The sequence below is a fragment of the Cervus elaphus genome, chromosome 27, assembly GCF_910594005.1.
Source record: "Cervus elaphus chromosome 27, mCerEla1.1, whole genome shotgun sequence".
Lineage (NCBI taxonomy): Eukaryota > Metazoa > Chordata > Mammalia > Artiodactyla > Cervidae > Cervus > Cervus elaphus.
Window position 1 is genome coordinate 52,375,498 of NC_057841.1, and position 17,713 is coordinate 52,393,210.

The 17,713-nt window shown below is 46.8% G+C and overlaps 1 protein-coding gene and 1 pseudogene across 2 annotated transcripts in view; both read right to left on the reverse strand.

The window, feature by feature from the left end:
* MYO5B (myosin VB) overlaps positions 1–17,713 on the reverse strand; it is a 337,892-nt gene that overhangs the window by 315,464 nt on the left and 4,715 nt on the right. The window lies entirely within an intron of this gene.
* Positions 7,663–8,759, reverse strand: LOC122684608 (annotated as a pseudogene).

The following is a 17,713-nucleotide window of genomic DNA, read 5'->3' on the forward strand; positions in this document are numbered from 1 at the left end:
TCGTAATTCAGAGATTGACACATTCACAGGGTCTTAAGAGATGGAAGAGACCCGGGAGATCCCGTCCTACTCCCTTCATGCAGCCAGTGAGAAACCAAGACCCAGAGACGGCCGGCGGCCTGCTCAGGTGGGATGATGCCACAAAGGGACCGCTACGTCAGGGTCAGCCGGGGTCACCCAGGACGTGACTCCAAGCGGGGAGTCCTGTGGTCCCTCCGTCACCCCCACTCGGGCTCTGCGCCTCTCACCACAGAAAGCAAATCAACGTGCCCTTCCTGAGTCCCGGCCTGAGCACCCAACAGGCCAGAGACGGGGAAAACAGACAGGGATGTCATGGGTGACATGGACCTTAACTCCCTTAGATGCAGACCAGCTGCTGAGTCTTCAGGAATGCGCGCGCGCACACACACACACACACACACACACACACACACACACACACACACACACACACACACACACACACACACACACACACACACACACACACACACACACACACACACACACACACACCCGCGCGGGTACACAGGAGACGGCCCTCCCCACCCCCCATCCACCCATCATCCCTGCGAGGCTCACCTCCAGGACGCCACGAGCCAGAGCCTGACTCCAGGGTCAGCTGTGAGAGGAGGCCTGCAAGTCCCTTCACCCTTCAGGTTTCAGGTCCTCCTTCGCACTCCTTCCCTCAAAGAGCAAGAAAAACAACAACGAAACACAGCTTGGGAAGCAGCGCGTGTGTACAAAAAGCTAAGATATCGCTGTTAAAGATAAAGAAGTGACATCTCCCGATGGAGAAAAGCAGAAGGCAACACGGTGGGTTCCTCGAAGCCAACTCCCCCTCACAACAAGGCCATGGTGAGCGGACTGGGGCGCGGCAGATTTTCCCAGACGCTGACGCACAGCGTGAAGCAGAGAAGGCCTGTTTGCCGCCTTCGCTTACACAAATGCCTCACGTCGGGTGCCGGTCATCTGCCTGACGCAGACGTGCTGCGACCCCAGACGGCAGGCCCTGTTCCTAGAAGCACACCCCCCACGCTGGCGCTCCAACCGAGGGACAAGCAGAGTGATGGCCGGGGGAGGCAGAGGGCAGCCAGCCACGCCAGGACATCACTGACCCGTCACTGCTGGGAGCCGAAGCAGCCGCCTCCAGAGCACTCCAGCGAACCGACATCTTCAAAAGGCAGGTCCCTGCCAGCCTCTCGGGGGAGTCGGTCCCATGGTGCGGCAGCTGCCTTTCTTGCAGGACTGACCAGAGCAACACCCTCCCCACGGGGTGGTCCACAGAGGGCCCGCGTGCCCTCTTCCTGCACCCTGCCTCTGCGCTCCTTCGGTCAAGCTCACCGCTCTCCCGTCCACATCCAGACCTGCAACCTACACACAGCTCCCTCCTAAGAGAAAGGAAACAGGGGGTCCACTTCCACGCCTTTCCACCTCCCACCGCTGAATCACCGCCACTGAAACATGGAACTAAGGCACATTTTTATTTATTTATTAATATTTGTGTTTTTTTTCATTTATTTTTATTAGTTGGAGGCTAATTACTTTGCACATTTTAAACTACCTTGCGCTGAATCAACAAAGCGTTGTGATTCTCATTCTGAGAACAAATGCGACTGAGTTGGAAGCGAGAAACAAAAAATGTACAGCAGATGTCTTTAGGTTTCCTTTCACTGATGAGTGGAACCTCAAGTGGTTTGCTCCCTCCTTCCTTTTACTGTTTGTTAGTAACTATCTCTTCGCACCTTAGGTTTATATTTTTCCTTCTCAAGAAGCAGTCACTCCCAGCCACCTTTCAAGGCGGGCAAGAAGTTAAGGGCAAGTGGGTCAAATCCCATTCCAAGGCATCCCCAGGGCTTCCTTTGCCGGATGGGGCCCAGCCTGCTAAGACACCTGCAGAGATGAAGCCCCCACTTCTGCACAAGGTAGCCCATTCTGCCACTGGGGGTCCTGACTGGCCACGTGCTCCTGGACCCCAAGCTCACACTGCCTCCCTGCACATCCCCATTGGTCACCACGATGATCTTCAGATGCACGCAGAGGACGCACACGAGTCCCACATGACTGCACCGTACTCTTTCAGGACCGTACCTCCTTTTCTCTGGCCTCTGTGCCCTGGGCCCCCAGCTGCTCCCCATATACCAGTTTCCAAGTACTTCTCTCTTCTAGCCACCCACCTCTGGCTCTATTGATAGCAACTCCTTTCAAAGTATGTCTTCAATATCAGAACATAGTGGAGTCACATCTTGGGAGGTGAGGGAGCTTGGTTCTAAAGTCAAGTGAGGTGCTTTTAGAGGCTCTCTTCCCTTCAGAGCCTCTCACTTGGAGAGGCTCCGAGCTGCCGAAGGAAACAGATTCCCTCCTTCCATCTTACCCTCATCCCAAGGCACACCCTCATGAAGCAGGGTGATGACGCACGCCACTGGTTTTTTCATGTCCCAGTTGGTTTCTTGGGAATTGCTTACTTTTGCCCAGCCCACATGCTGAATATCTGATATTTCACTGTACCCACGAGCCAGATTTACCCAAGCTAGAGGACAATGCCACGGTTGCTCGGTCCTGCTCCAAAGACATCCTTCCCTCCCCAGCTGGTCCTGAGTCCAGGCCAACGCTTCACGATGGCCAGTCCAGGGCCACCACTGACAGAGGACACACAAAGAACTCTGAAAAACTGAAGAGTCACTATTGTCAATCACTGACTTGATTAAAAAATTTTAAAAAAAAGAGGTGGTAAAGGTAAAGAAGTTAATGTGATAGCAATCTCACTAGAGTACACACAATCAATAGCCTTTCCTTAAGGCTGCAACAATTTAAGCAACTACAGTTTTCGGCCTAGAAGACAACTGTGCACGCTTATGATCATCACTTATTATCCCAGGTGAAAAAGTTATTGGCACAGGTTTCACGCCTGTATTTCTGGTTACGTTTGAAGTTGCCTTCAGTCATGTCAGCACACCAGCACCAGATAAACCAGAGTTAACACTTGTTAAGATTAAAAGTCCTGTTTTATAAGGGAGATGATGAACACCAGGTTGTGGAAGAACTTCATATGATACACATTTAAAACAATGTCAAAAGAGTAAAACTAAAATAATTATGTAAGTCAAGATAGTCCAAGTTTTATGGATACAAGTTGGTGCTAAATTAACTTTGTTCTCAAGAATAAGCTCCAACAAAGTCTCACCTCAGTGCTGAAGGCAGCTGTGAAAAGATTCATGTAAATACTCTTCCTTACTTTGGGTAATATTGTATTTTTATGCCCTAAAAAGAAGAGTACAATAAGCAAACTCTTGTAACAGCTTACAAGCATTTTGTTTATTTGAATTTTTATACACTCTCATCCTCGAAGTGTGAAAGTGAAAGTCGTTCAGTCGTGTCCGACTCTTTGTGACCCCATGGACTAAACAGTCCATGGAATTCTCCAGGCCAGAATACTGGAGTGGGTAGCCTTTCCCTTCTTCAGGGGACCTTCCCAACCCAAGGATCAAACCCAGGTCTCACCACATTGCAGGCAGATTCTTTACCAGCTGAGCCACAAGGGAAGGCCAGGAATACTGGAGTGGGTAGCCTACCCCTTCTCCAGCAGATCTTCCAGACCCAGGAATCAAACCAGGGTCTCCTGCATTGCAGGCGGACTCTTTACCAACCGAGCTATCAGGAAAGCCCCCCATCCCACCCCTCCTCCTCAAATGCATGGTAATTTATGGGAATCATTCTTTGATATCACTATTGGATATTCTCTCTGTCTTAAAGGGCTACACAAACTTCAGCCCGACCCTGTCCCATCCAATCAGATTGTCACCTTATGTCCATCAAGCTGTCCGACATGCAGACTCGAGCCTCTGAGGCTGGAGGGAGGAAAAACAGTTTTCCAGCTGACAAATGGAGCTCCCATTCCAGTGAGCTCTGAGCAGCTCTGGAGCCTGAAAGACCCTGAGTGATGCAATTCTGAGCTTCATCGCTACCCACTGAAGTATGGTTCTAGTCCGGGGGATCTGCCCCTCACTGCGCTCAGAGGCAGGAGACAGAAGGGCCTGTTGGGGACTGGCAGGATGGAGAGGTGAGACTTCCTCCTAAACCACTGTCTTAAGAGCTGCTGTGACTGCCCAGGAACCTCAACAACTTCGTACAACTCAGGGGCCACATCCGACGGTGCCTGTCATCCTGGTAAAACGCTCCCTCCATTCACTCCTCCCGGACGGCACTTACCACACAGAATGTAATTGTGAGCTAATGAGAAATGTGCCTTACACACCTCCTACATCCAGCGCTGTGCCTGACATCGAGAAGATTCTCAAATATTTTGTCCATTACATAATACTGCCCAACCAATTGAGAACAAGAATGCAAGACATCTCGAGGGTGAGAGAGGGTAGTTCCGGTGAACATGCTGAGCTGAACATGGATATCTCCACAAAACAGAGCTTCAGTCTCAGAGCTCACAGTCCAAACTGGCAGAGTAGCATCAAGGCCACCTCCCACCTGTGTAACCCCTGTTAAGCCAGAAAATGTACGACTGAAAATGATCAAACATCCCATCTCAGTGCCACAAACCCAAATCCTAACCACTGTTTACCACACTGACTGGCTGAAAAACTACCATTTCTTAAGGTGTCCTGTAACTTCACAGGAAAAAAAAAAAAAACACAGACGCATAAACACAGCTCATCAGGAAAGTGTGACCACTGACCACCCTCCCCAACCAGGCAAATCACAAGAAACCTGAGGCGAGATTTTAAACTCCAGCATCGAGCCAAGAGTTGACTTACTGAGTGAGATAAAGTGGAACTCAGCTATAGGCTGACTAATTATCTGGCGGGCACTGGGCTGCATCGTTTTAGATTCAGGCTACCGTGCCAGGGCCGCCAGTGTCACTTACAGCCCCGGGCGCATTATTCTTTGGCCGCCATTCAGGCAGTTTCGGATTTCTGCCATGGCTCACCCTGAGACTTGAGCGCGGTTCAGGCGGGTCCCCACGCGGCAAGCGCGCTCTACGCGCGAGCGTGGTGTGCAAGCCCGGGAGCCCGCTGAGTGGCACTTCATTTCACGCTGCCAGTCAGATTTCAGGGATGTTAACACGGTGGGCAGTCCCGAGAGCCTTTACTAAGAGTGGATTACAGAAGGTTAAGGGATGTGAAGCGAGGGAGGAAGGAGGAAGAAGAGGAAGCAACCAGAGAAAAAGGAGAGGATGTGGAATACTTTTGGCAGAGAAGATAGACAAAAAAAAAAAGAAAAGATTTATTATTGGACTATTATACTAGTAGACTCCCCTGGTGGCTCAGACTATAAAAGCGTCTGCCTACAATGCGGGAGACCCGGGTTCGATCCCTGGGTCGGAAGATCCCCTGGAGAAGGAAATGGTAACCCACTCCAGTATTCTTGCCTGGAAAACCCCATGGACGGAGGAGTCTTGTGGGTTACAGTCCATGGGGTCGCAAAGAGTCGGACTCGACTAAGCAACTTCACTTTCACTTATTGTAATAGTGGTTGTTAAAGCCCATATCCCAGCATAGGTTCTAGGGTCTAAGAGCAGGTTACACATGGGGACCACCACCAGAATCCAAGGCAGGGATTGACGATAGTCAAAAAAAAAAAAAAAAACAACCAGATTATAGGACTTCGCTGGTGGTCCAGTGGTTAGGAATCCGCCTGCCAATGCAGGAGACACGGGTTGGATCCCTGGTCCAAGAAGATCCGACATGCCGTGGGGCAACTAAGCTCACGCATCACAACTATTGAGTCCGCGCCCCACAACTAGAGGGGCCACGGCGACGAGAAGTCCGAGCACCGCCACAGAGAGAGGCCCCAGCTCGCCACAGCTAGGGAAAGCCTGCTGCAGACACCTGCCAAGTGCCAGGACAGAAGCCAGACACAGGCATCCTGCTAGTGGTATCCAGGCGGAATGCTCCTCCCCGTACACTCAGGGGAGTCCCACAGTTGTAAGAAGTCTGGAGCACCAGGGCTGAAGGTTTGAGATGACAGGGGGCCCACAAAGCCAGGACTTGAAGCCTCCTTCTGTTCTTTCCCTCCCCACACCTGAGAGGAGAAGCCCACGCATAGCCCTGGGGCTTCTGCAAGCAAGAGCACCCAACCCAAGGCTGGCCGCCCCGCGTACAGGCACTGGAGACAGTGACTCGGCACCCACAGCAGCCCTCCTAGCCCTTCCGGCTCTCACCCCACACTGCCCTTGGGACTGAGGCTTCCCAAGGATAAGACCTTCTCCTAGCAACGGGATTAGCACCAACTAATACAGTTCACGTGGCCTCATTTCATCCCAGGAACAAGCCTCTGTTGATATGATAGCTTCTAACCCCTGTTTTACAGATAAATGAGATCTAGAGATTAAGTAACTGTCTATGGTCACATAAGGGCTTCCCTGGTGGCTCAGTGGTGAAGAACCCCCCTGACAACTCAGGAGCCATGGGTTCAATCCCTGGGTCAGGAAGGTCCGCTGGAGAAGGAAATGGCAACCTACTCCAGTAATCCCATGGACAGAGGAGCCTGGAGGGAGGACCTCAGGCTCCTCTGTCATAAAAAGAGCCAGACTTAGCAACTAAACAACAAAAAGTCACATGGCTGGTAAACATGGGGGGAGGGTGACACAGGACACCAGTATCCAAAACCCAGGCTGAGTCAGGCTGAAGGTTACGCTCGTGACCGCGGCATTTTCCCTCCCCTTTTTTCTCCAGAGCTTTTTTTGCTTTTTTTAAATTGTGGCATAATACACATAATATTTGGAGAAGGAAATAGCAACCCACTTCAGTATTCTTGCCTGGAGAATCCCATGGACAGAGGAGCCTGGTGGGCTACATACAGTCCAGGGGGTCACAAAGAGTCTGACATGACTCAGCAGGTAAGCACACATAATATTAACATAAAGTAGACCATCCTAGCCATTTTGAAATGTACAGTTCAGTAGCATTAAGCACATTCGCATTGTTGGGTAACCATCATTACCACGCATCTCCAGAGCATCTCATCTAGCAGAGCTGACATTCTATATCCACAGAATAACTCTCCCTTCTCCCCTCCCTTCCACAACCAACCTTCCTGCTTTGTCTCTATGAATTTGACTCCTGTAGATCCTTCCTAAGTAGACTTATACAAGATCTGTCATTTTATAACTGGCTTATTTCACATAGTATAAGTCTTCGAGGTTAATCAGTGTTTACTAGCACGTGTCAGAATGTCCTTTGTTTTTTGTCCGTTTTTAACTGAAGGTTCCTTCCTAGTCCTACTTCCATGAGTGGCCGTGACTCAGGGGAAAAAGGAAAAGGGAACCAGGGACCAGTCATCTCTTCAACACAGCACTTATACACAGAACTGAACACAGGAGCCCAGAGTCACTGCTGTTAGAAGTTGGCAGCATAGGAATAGGGAGGAACAGGTGAGAATTGGGGGGGTTAAAAAATACACCCACCTGCCCCCACATACTCCTGTTTGAGCTTAAGCTACTGCAACACAAGAAGAAATCAGAAGATCAAAACAGTCTGAGAAAGGGGGCAGAACCTTCAGGGATGGAGGGAGGAGGATGGTCCTGGAGGTAGGAGGTGTTGCTTGGCAACTGGAGTGAAGGGATTGTCTTCCCCTTGCTGGGATCCCCGCCCTGAACCCCCCAAGTCTGGTAGGAAGCGGGCAGCCTGCAACCCTGTAGGCAGGTCTGGGGCTGTCAGATGCTCCAGGCAGGGGGCTGGCGGGGGCTCAGGAAGATTTGCCCTCCAAGGAGATGAGGACGCTTCCCCCCAGCTTCTCTGCCAGGGTGCAGTGGTCCTTGACCTCCTCGGAGCAGTTTGCTTGTAGTCATGTTTGATCCCCATCAGCTTATCCTTGACGGTGTCGTTGGAGCTGGCATAGATCGCTCTGCTCTTTGGGGTTGCAGACTCAGGGTTTCCAGGCCCCCTTCTTGCTCTCCTTGGTCTCATGGGTTGCATTACAGAGGGCGAAGTGGCATCCTTGTGTGCAGCCCGTGACAAGAGTGGTGTAGCATCGTCTGAAGTCTGGCCCGCATCACCCACCAGCATCTCCTCACCCTCCTCCATCATGAGGTTTGTGTTTTCACTTAGGCAGAAGAGCACCTTCTTCATCCGCTGGTGAAGACGACTTACACACTTTCACATCATTGAACACTGTGATGACACCACAGGCAGCCACATTGGCAACCACATTTCTAGAAGTGAAGGGGAAATAGCGAAGAGAGCCAGAAAAGACAGGAGCCACTGCGGCCGCCGCTGGGATCAGACTGAACCAATGTCCGTCCTTTCTAAGGCCGAATAACATTCCATTGTTTGGCTGTGCCCCGTTTTGTTTATCCATCCATCCACGACAAACGCCACTTTTGACAACTGCAAATAAGACTGCTCTGCCTTCCTTTCTCATCATGCCTGATGCACAGAGCAGTGAGAAGGTCCCTTCTCACCAAGGATGGATGGAGCATCCTTCCATCTACTTTCAAAAGGGCCTTTTAGGAAATTAGGTGGAATGGGCTTTTCATTTGATTTTTTAAATCAATAGGTATTTATTAATGCTATTATACCTGTCATAACATTGAGGCAATTATACACCCACGTCCTAAGTTAATAATATTAGCAACCATGTATATTTAAGTGGGACTACAAATCAGTGTCACTAAAATTTTGGTGAGCCTTTTTAACCAAACAAACCAGAACTGCTACATTCAAATGAGTATTTTTCTGACAGCAGGGGAGGCTCTAAGCAGACTCATCACTGAAAACATCTGACCTGACTACTGCTGAGGACATCGGCTAGTAAGAGGCCTCACAAAACTGTCTACCTGCAAGTCACACTTTGTCTATAACAGAACTGTAAGTCAGTGACTTCCCGCCTTACTCAAACAGCTTCATTCTTTGAATAACCCTTGGAAATTTCCAGAAAACAAAGCATACCTTCCAGGCAAAGGTTCTGCCTTCCATACAAAGGGAAAAGAATGTCATCAGATTTGAAGCCAATTTCAGAACTATTGATGAGCTCCAGTATCCTTGTACCTCTGCCAAAGGGAATATACTGAAGGAAACAGCATTCATTCAGACAGGCTTTGATGTTAGTCATAAAAACCACATTTTAAGGGTATTCTTATCATTTTGATAAGGCTTCTTATATAGTTACACACATGTACACACAGTAAAATGACCATTAAAAAACCAAGCAGCTTGACAGCAAAGAAACACTAGTTTGTGGCTAAGGAGACATTCATTTTCCTTCCTATTGCTGTTCAATGGCTAAGTTGTGTTCGATCCTTTGCAACCCCATGGACTGCAGCACACCAAGTTCCCCAGGTGTCATTTTCCTTATTTCACAAATAAACATCAGCTCTTATTAGCAAGTGGAGGCAAATTAAGAATTTGATTAAATCTGATGAGACAAGATAAAGCAATTTATCTCCTTTTAATGCAGGAACACCTCCTTAATACTTATTCATACAACAAATGAACTACTGGACAGGAAGAGCTCAAGGCCAAAGACGACTTTGCAGGGATGGGCTGTGGCACACATCACTGCAGGAAGGAGATGCTCCGTGCAGGTGTTGGCCGAGGGAGGAACATAACATGGTCTGAATCTTCAGATTAAAACTGTGAGCATCATCATTGTTCCTGTGGAGAGAAGTTGACTGAAGCAAACTTGATCTGATTTTTCTTCCCTGATTCACAGTTGCCTGTTTTGAAAGCCACCTGCTTTTTTTGATCTTGAATAAAGGATGGAGATTCATATTCACCCCCACCTAGTCATGCAAATATCCGTGAGCCTTGGTGTGATTGTTAATAAAAACTTGAGTCAAGTGAAAAAAAATAAGATTATACTTGTTTTTTTTAATTGGACAATAATTGCTTTACAATGTGCTGGCTTCTGCCATACAACAACATGCACCAGTCACAATTATATATACATGCCCTCCCTCTTCAGACCCTCCTCCCTCCAAGACTATACTTTTAAGGTAAGTGATAACCTTCAGAAGGCAAAAGCAAAAAAATGCACGTCATCAAAATTGTGTAAAATTAGGGTATTCAAAACCAAGGCAGTTACAGTGACATGAGCTTTCATATCCACAAATGTTGCTTTGCTGCTAACCCATGTTCATACCTTGTGCTAAGCCTTTGCACACAATAATTTTTTTTTTTTGCACACAATAATTTAAAAAAAAAAAAAAAAGAAAAACAACATTTAATTATCTCCTAACAGGGCTCCACATTCCATAGATTTAGGCAAGCGCCAGAGGAAACAGATTGCCTTTCCACCGGGTACTCTAAGCCGAAAGTCGTGCCAACACAACAGCAGATAGCATTACAGTACAGGTGGTTCCTTGGTGAAAAGACCTTTCCTCAAAGAGCCATGGCCTGGAAACAGTGAGGGAGTACAGGTGGTCTTTAAACCAGTTCAAGGGCATTTATTGAGTGCCTACAATATGCCAAACCCCATCGTGGGGAAAGTGAAGGATGTGAGTATAAGATTCAACCTATATCTTCAATGAGAGCAATTGTGAAAACACACAAACCCAATCATTCATTGCACACACGTAAGAAAACACAGTGAAACACATTCTAAAATTACCTACAATCTCAAAGCTTTTTTAAATTTGGCTTTATAACTCATCCTATTTTCTGCCAAATCACCTTTTTTTTTTATAAGTAACTGATGAAGCACAGTAATGAAACGAATACCCATGAACTAGTCAGAAAATCAAGCGGCCTGCTATCAATGCTATTCCCACTCCTGCTCCCCCAGTACCCCCACCCTCCCTGGATAACTACTATTCCAGTTGCCCTTTCCCTATTCAAGTTGCCTGTTCCCTCATTCCCTCTTTTTTACTCATTTTATCACATGGATATCCTTCGCCAACACTGTTCGTTTCGTTGATTTCAGAAATTCATAAAAATGGTATCGATTCTGCCTGAATTCCTCTCTGAAGCACTAAGCTGTGCGTGCGTGCTCAGTTACGTCCAATTCTCTGTGACCCCATGGATTGCAGCCCACCTAAGCTGAGTATCACATCAAGTCAGGTAACACGTTCTGAGCACGCTTCATAACACTGGTGGGACTGCACTGGGGCCTGGATGGACAGCTGGCAAGAGGAAGTTAAACCAGAGTCTAAACTGAATGTCTGGGGCACACAAAAGTAGTTGAATACAGTACCATTTACCAGCTCAAATATCTTACCTTTTCATCCTTCTCCACAAACACACAGCATCCAGGTCACAATACAATGGACCTGCCGTCCTATTGCCCAGTACCCTTTTTCTTGTGGAGGCTCTTAAGCCAGGGGACCTGAACTACTTAGGGCTGAAGAGATTTTAAGCCAAGTCTTTGAATTCCATGCAAAAGGCATTTGAGTATTCTCTTTCCTTTCAGGATTTCATGCCATTACGTGTTTGAGCTTTATAAAGGCAACAGCTCTACAGGAAAAATCATTAAGGATCACCCATGATAGACCTCTTTATTCCTCTCCAAATTTCAGCCAAGGAAAGAAAAGTCTGCAGGGGCCACGTCACTATTAGAATCATTCAAAGGAGGGTAATCGTTTACAGGCCCTGAAGTAAATTTTAAGACAAGCCTTATGGGCCATTAACTTGGAGCTCAGATGTATAAGCTCAATCATTCCCACAGCAAATTAGCAAGATATACCAGTGCTCATCTATACCAGGACCCACACAACTGGCGGAACTCCTCCTTGCATCAAATCTAAAACCACTTTGGAGCTTCCAAAGAGCTTAAGTCCCTGATAAGCACCTAAAGTTTTAATAGGGATCCTGGGTCCTGGATGCTGGAGGAAGGGCCTTGTCTCTGATGGCCAAGTTGACATCCTGAGTGAAGGGGAGTTCATTTTCCAAACACCGTTCAGAGAATAGGCAGTGAGTGGGGCACATCCATAAATGTGAAAACCTTCGACCAAGTGGGGAGGTGGGAGAGAGCCTGTAAGAGTCTCAGATCTGCTTCTCTGGTCTTAGCCCAGAAAGGGAACGAAACGCCCCTCAGACATCAAGTATGACAGGAAGGAAGATGTTCAGGAGGCAGATGGAGCCTGGAGGGAAAGTGCCTGGAAAGCAGACTAGTGCCCTGGAATGAAAGGAGGGTTAGATTTAAAATTGAATACCATGTGTAAAACAGATAGCTATTGGCAAGCTGCTGTATAATGCAGGGAACTCAGCCTGGTGCTCTGTGATGGCCTAGAGGGGTGGGAGAGGTAGGGGGTGTACACTTAACGGCTGATTCACGTTGTGTGGTAGAAACCAACACAGCATTGTAAAGCAACTGTTCTCCAGTCAAAAATAAATTTTTTTTTAAAAATCAAATAAGTTACACTGATTGAGTTTCATTTACACCTTCTGCTTATTACATTTAGCCCTTTTTGAAGATGTGACCCTCCTTCGGGGCCTGTGTGGCCTAAGGAGAGCCAAAAACCAGCGTTTTCCTTCAGGAAGGACAGTTTGAACCCCGTGGGGCTGAGAGTGGGGGTGTCAAAAGGACGCAAGCAGCGGGCTCCCCAAGGAGAGAACTATGGGTCCGTCCACCTCCCTTGTTCTGTACTCAACAGACCCTCCTTTCCTCTTTCTCTCTGCTGCAGGGGGCAGGGCAGTGCCGGTGGAAAGGACCCTTCATGTTAGGGCCTCGTTTATGCACAAATGATGTTCCAGACCCACCTCAATGAACAGAACCTCATGGAAGGCAGCAGAACAGAGTGATCAGGCAGCTGGCATGGGGGTGGGGGGGTCCTACCCTCCAACCCAGGAGGAGTGTAGCTTTGGGCAAGTGAGGCAGAGGTCCTTGTTTGTAGATGAGGATGATGGAGGCGCCTACCACATAGTGTTATTGTTAAATGAGTTAACATACACCTCTTAGAAATGACCTAGCTCAAAAGTCGTTGATAAACGTCAGGTATCATAACTAGTGGTTTCCAACTTAGAGCTCAGAGATGTGTAAGCTCCTAAAATAGTAAAGTGGAAACTCATGCCAAAGTACCTTATTTAAAACACGTTTGTAATATTTCATCCTGAACATTCCAGTTTCCATGACTTCCCACATATAAAAATATAATCATTTAATAAGCAAAAACAGAGTTATAAACAATGTCTTAACAGAGGAAAATCAAGGAAAACCACAAAGGAACACACCAAGCCAGTGAAAAGACGCTCGATCCTCCAATGAAAGTCAACTTTAAACAAAATTCAAACGTTTAGTGTCAGTTTAGAAAGAGGAAGCCAGCGCCAGGGAGGAGTGAAGAAAACAGACTTGGTTCTTTTCTAGAGAACACTGGCCTTATCAATGAAGACTTGTAAAAGTGCACGCCAGCAACTCCACCTTCAGGCTCTTATCCTAAAAATACTGAAAGGTTCCAGGAATGTTCTGCAAAATTTTTCACAGTATCAAAAGACTGGAACCAACTAAACATTCATCAAAATGGGAATGGTGAAAAGCATTACAGTACAACCAAGCAGCCCTCTTATGCAGCCATTAAAATGGTAAACTTATCTGTACATACTACAGGGATGAAAAAGCCATAGTAGATTAAAATTTAAAGTAAAAAACAGGATCATGCCATACATATAAGTGTATATTGACTGCATCATGCATAAGTCTAAAGCAGTACCGCCCAACAGAAATGAGGCAAGCCACATGTGGAATTTTAGATTTTCCAGTAGCCATACTATATCCACAATATTATCTGAACACTTCATCAACATAAAGAAAGCCTAAGTGGGACATTTTACATTCACTTTTTGTGCTCAACCTTGGAGATCTGGTGTGTACCCACCCCACCTTAGGCCAGCCTCACCCCAGGAGCTCAACAGTCATGTGTTACGTACTGGATTTACCCTACTGGACACGGTGGGTCTGGCATACGTGTGCAGTTAACAGGAGCTGTCTGGGAATGGGATTACAGAGCCCTTGCCTTTCCTGCATTATATGAATGGTTTCAATAATCATTTGTATTAACAACAAAAAAAAAAGAGCATGGTGAAAAATTGCTTTAATTTTCCTTAAGAGCTGTAACAGGAGACCAGACAGCACAGCTTAAATGGAAAGCTTCTTCCAAACTGTTCTTGCTCTTTCCCCAGGAGGCTGTGGGGATGGGAACCTTCATCCCTAAGCCTTGGTTCTCCATTCCTCAGGTAGTTCTGTACTTGCAGCAGTTCTTCCCTGTCTCTCCCCTTACAGCCAACACCCCTGCCAGATGGGCTGAGAGAGGAAGCCGACATCCGCACCATCGCTGAAGAGGGAATCACGCTGATGAACAGTTGCCAAGTGCAGACACTGTGCTAGGCAGGCACTTCACCTGTGTCTGATCACATAATCCTCCAATAATCTTATAATGCAGGGACCATGCCAATTTTCCAGATTAAGAAATTAAAGCTCAGAAGGTTATCTGCTCCAACGTGTCAGAGCTGAGAATGTGTAACCGCACTACCCATATGGTCCACGGCAAGATCATGGCCACAGAGCCCGAGACCACCCATCCCAAGGTCATGATCTTATCTCTATTAAAATCATGCTGTAAGACAACTCTATTTCTAAGAGGAAAGCAAATCCCAGGCATCTCTTATTTGCAAGAACGTCAGAACCTCACATTTCTCCTTTAAGCTTGTTCATACATCCTCAAACGTAAATGTCTCCACTTAGACAAACCACTGTCACCCCAAACTCAGTGTCAAAATCAAGCATTTATCCTTGCCTTCTTTATTTCTGTCCATCCTCATGGTGGAAACTTCAAGGTCATAAATGACTCTTCTTCCATTGCCTGTATAACCAGGTATTTGAGTTCTAATCTGAGTAATCCCTAAATGACTATAAACAAACAGGGATAAGCACACCTAGCACCCAGACCTTAGTTTCTGAATACCAGTCTTCGATAAAAGGGAACTGACAGATATCACCTTAAGCAGGGGATCAAAGTGACACCACCTGTAATGAGACACTGCTATCACAGATCTCCTGAGATGGTCCATCTCCTGTGAGCAAGGCACACCGTTTCTGATGTGTTCTTGCCAAAAATTTATAACTTCATCGAAGCATGGGAAAACATCAGACAAACTCAAACTGAGGTTCATTCTTCAAAAATAGCTGACCAATGCTCTCAAAGTGCCAAGGTCAAAAGGAGAAGCTGAAGATGAGGACTGTCACCAAACAGAGGAGACTAGGCAGTTGTGATGCTAAACCCAACATGGAATCCTAGATGGGCTCCTCCCAGGGAAGGTCGGTAGTGGGAAACCTAGGGAGATTCCCATCAGGCGTGTAGACAAACCTGTAGACAAGTTAACAGTATTGTACAAATGTTCATCTCCTGGTTTCAATGATTACAATGTACTTATGAGGTGTTAACATCATGGGAATTTGGGAATAAATACACAGAAACTCTATTTTTACAATAGGCTTAGATTTTCATAAAGAGTTTTTAAAATACTATTGTGGCTACTAGTCATCCTTGTCCATGCTTAAAATCACTCTACTGTCTCCTACTGATGGTGCTGTTCCCAGTCTCCACGTATATCCAATACCTATTCATTCTTCCAAGCCCACTCAGGTCCCACCGCCCACCTGACCAACACCGCTACAGAACATCTGGAACTATGAGCAGGTGCTCTCCTCTCATGGCACACAGGGCATGCTGGCTTGTTAACTTTGTGAATTTAGGTTTTATTGTCCAATGATGATGCAAAATGTGTTTGTGTAGACAAGAACATCATGGCACACATAAGTCCTCTCAATTTAAAATGGACTGCTTTTTAATGTGGTTCCTGGGAGTCTACTGAATTAGAAAACAGAGATCCACTAGTATTTCAAACCTATCCAGGTTTACCCTGATGATTCTGTATGAGCAGTGACACTTGATCATCTAGAGAAAGTGGTGTGTAAAACTCTTATATTATAAACACTATAGTTTATGGCTAAGTCTTACCACAGAAAATGACAGTATCAGACACATACACATGCATGCCAGAATTTAGAATGTCTGCTGAGTTTCTACTTAGAGGAGCCCTGGCCCTCCAACAGCAAGAGAATGCCATCTTTCTGTTGAACAAAATAAGCACAATAATAGACTCCAACCAGGCCTGGAGCTGTCAGAAAGTCCAATGGGTGGCTATCCTGAAGCTAACAAAATGAAATATTAGGAACACATCAACAAAAAGGAAATGGGGAGAAACTAGCAGCTGAAAAGTAAGCTCTATCAAGAGGCCCAAATGGAGAGGCCTGGTGTCAGCACGCAGTTATAAGGAAGTTCACACCCAGCAGGACTCCAGAGGCTTCACAAGGGGCGGGGGCAATCTCCCAGATAACACCCTACTGGGTACGAGGCAGAGCACACACACAGTGAAAGTGAAAGTTGCTCAGTTGTGTCTGACTCTTTGCGACCCCATGGACCATACAGTCCATGGAATTCTCCAGGCCAGAATACTGGAGTGGGTGGCCATTCCCTTCTCCAGGGGAATCTTCCCAACCCAGGGATCGAACCCAGGTCTCCTGCATTGCAGGCAGATTCTTTATCAGCTGAGCCATAAGGGAAGCCACACACAGTGGAGACTTCAAAGTGTTTGGTCCAGCATCTGATGACACCAACCTAAAGGCACAAAGCGAAGAGGAACTCAAGAGCCTCTTGATGAGCATGAAAGAAGAGAGTGAAAAAGCTAGCTTAAAACTCAACATTCAAAAACCGAAGATCATGGCATCTGATCCCACCACTTCATGGCAAATACACAGGGGCAAAAATGGAAACAGTAACAGACTGCATTTTCTTGAGCTCCAAAATCACTGCAGACAGTGACCGCAGCCACGAAATTAAAAGATGTTTGTTCCTTGGAAGAAAAGCTACAACAAACCTAGACAGTGCATTAAAAAGCAGACACATCACTTTGCCGACGAAGGTTCTGGTCAAAGTCATGTATGGATGTGAGAGTTGGACCATAAAGAAGGCTGAGCACCAAAGAACTGATACCTTCGCAAACTCTAGGAGAGAGTATAGGACATAGAAGCCTCATGTGCTACAGTCCATGGGGTCACAAAGAATCAGACACAACTGAGCGACTGAACAACAACTGCTCTCCAGGATCTCAGCCTAATCAGGGAGACGTGGCGTGACAGAGAAACGATCAACAAGGGTGGACAGGGCAAGCCTGCTCAGTGCACAGAGGTTACAGGCAGGCGGAGAACATGCCCTACGAACTGGTTAACAATTTGCATGCAAACTTGGGAATTTTTTTTTCTGTGCAAAGTTTTAAGATTTTTTTTTTTTTTTACTTCTTAACTTGTACTGAGGTATAGCTGATTAACAATGTTGTGATAGTTTCAGGTGAACAGCAAAGGGACTCAGCCACACATATACATTCATCCATTCTCTTCCAAACTCCCCTCCCATCCAGGCTGCCACGTAACACTCAGCAGAGTTCCCTGAGCTCTACAGCAGGTCCTTGTTGGTTACCCCTTTGAAACAGAGCAGTGTGTACATGTCCACCCCAAACTCCCTAACTATCCATCACCACCAGCCTTCCCCCAGGCAGCCGTAAATTCGTTCTCTAATTCTGTGCATCTCTTTCTGTTCTGTAAGTAAAGAAACTTGGGAATTCTAATGGTCATCAGCACAGTCAAGAAGGGCCCACTGGGTTTGCAGGCTCAGGTGGGCAAGGGGAGAAGAAATGGAGTGACAGGTAGGGATGGAAGCAAAGCAACAGGTGAGGCAGAGAATGAGGCCAGGAAGAAAGACAGGAGTGTG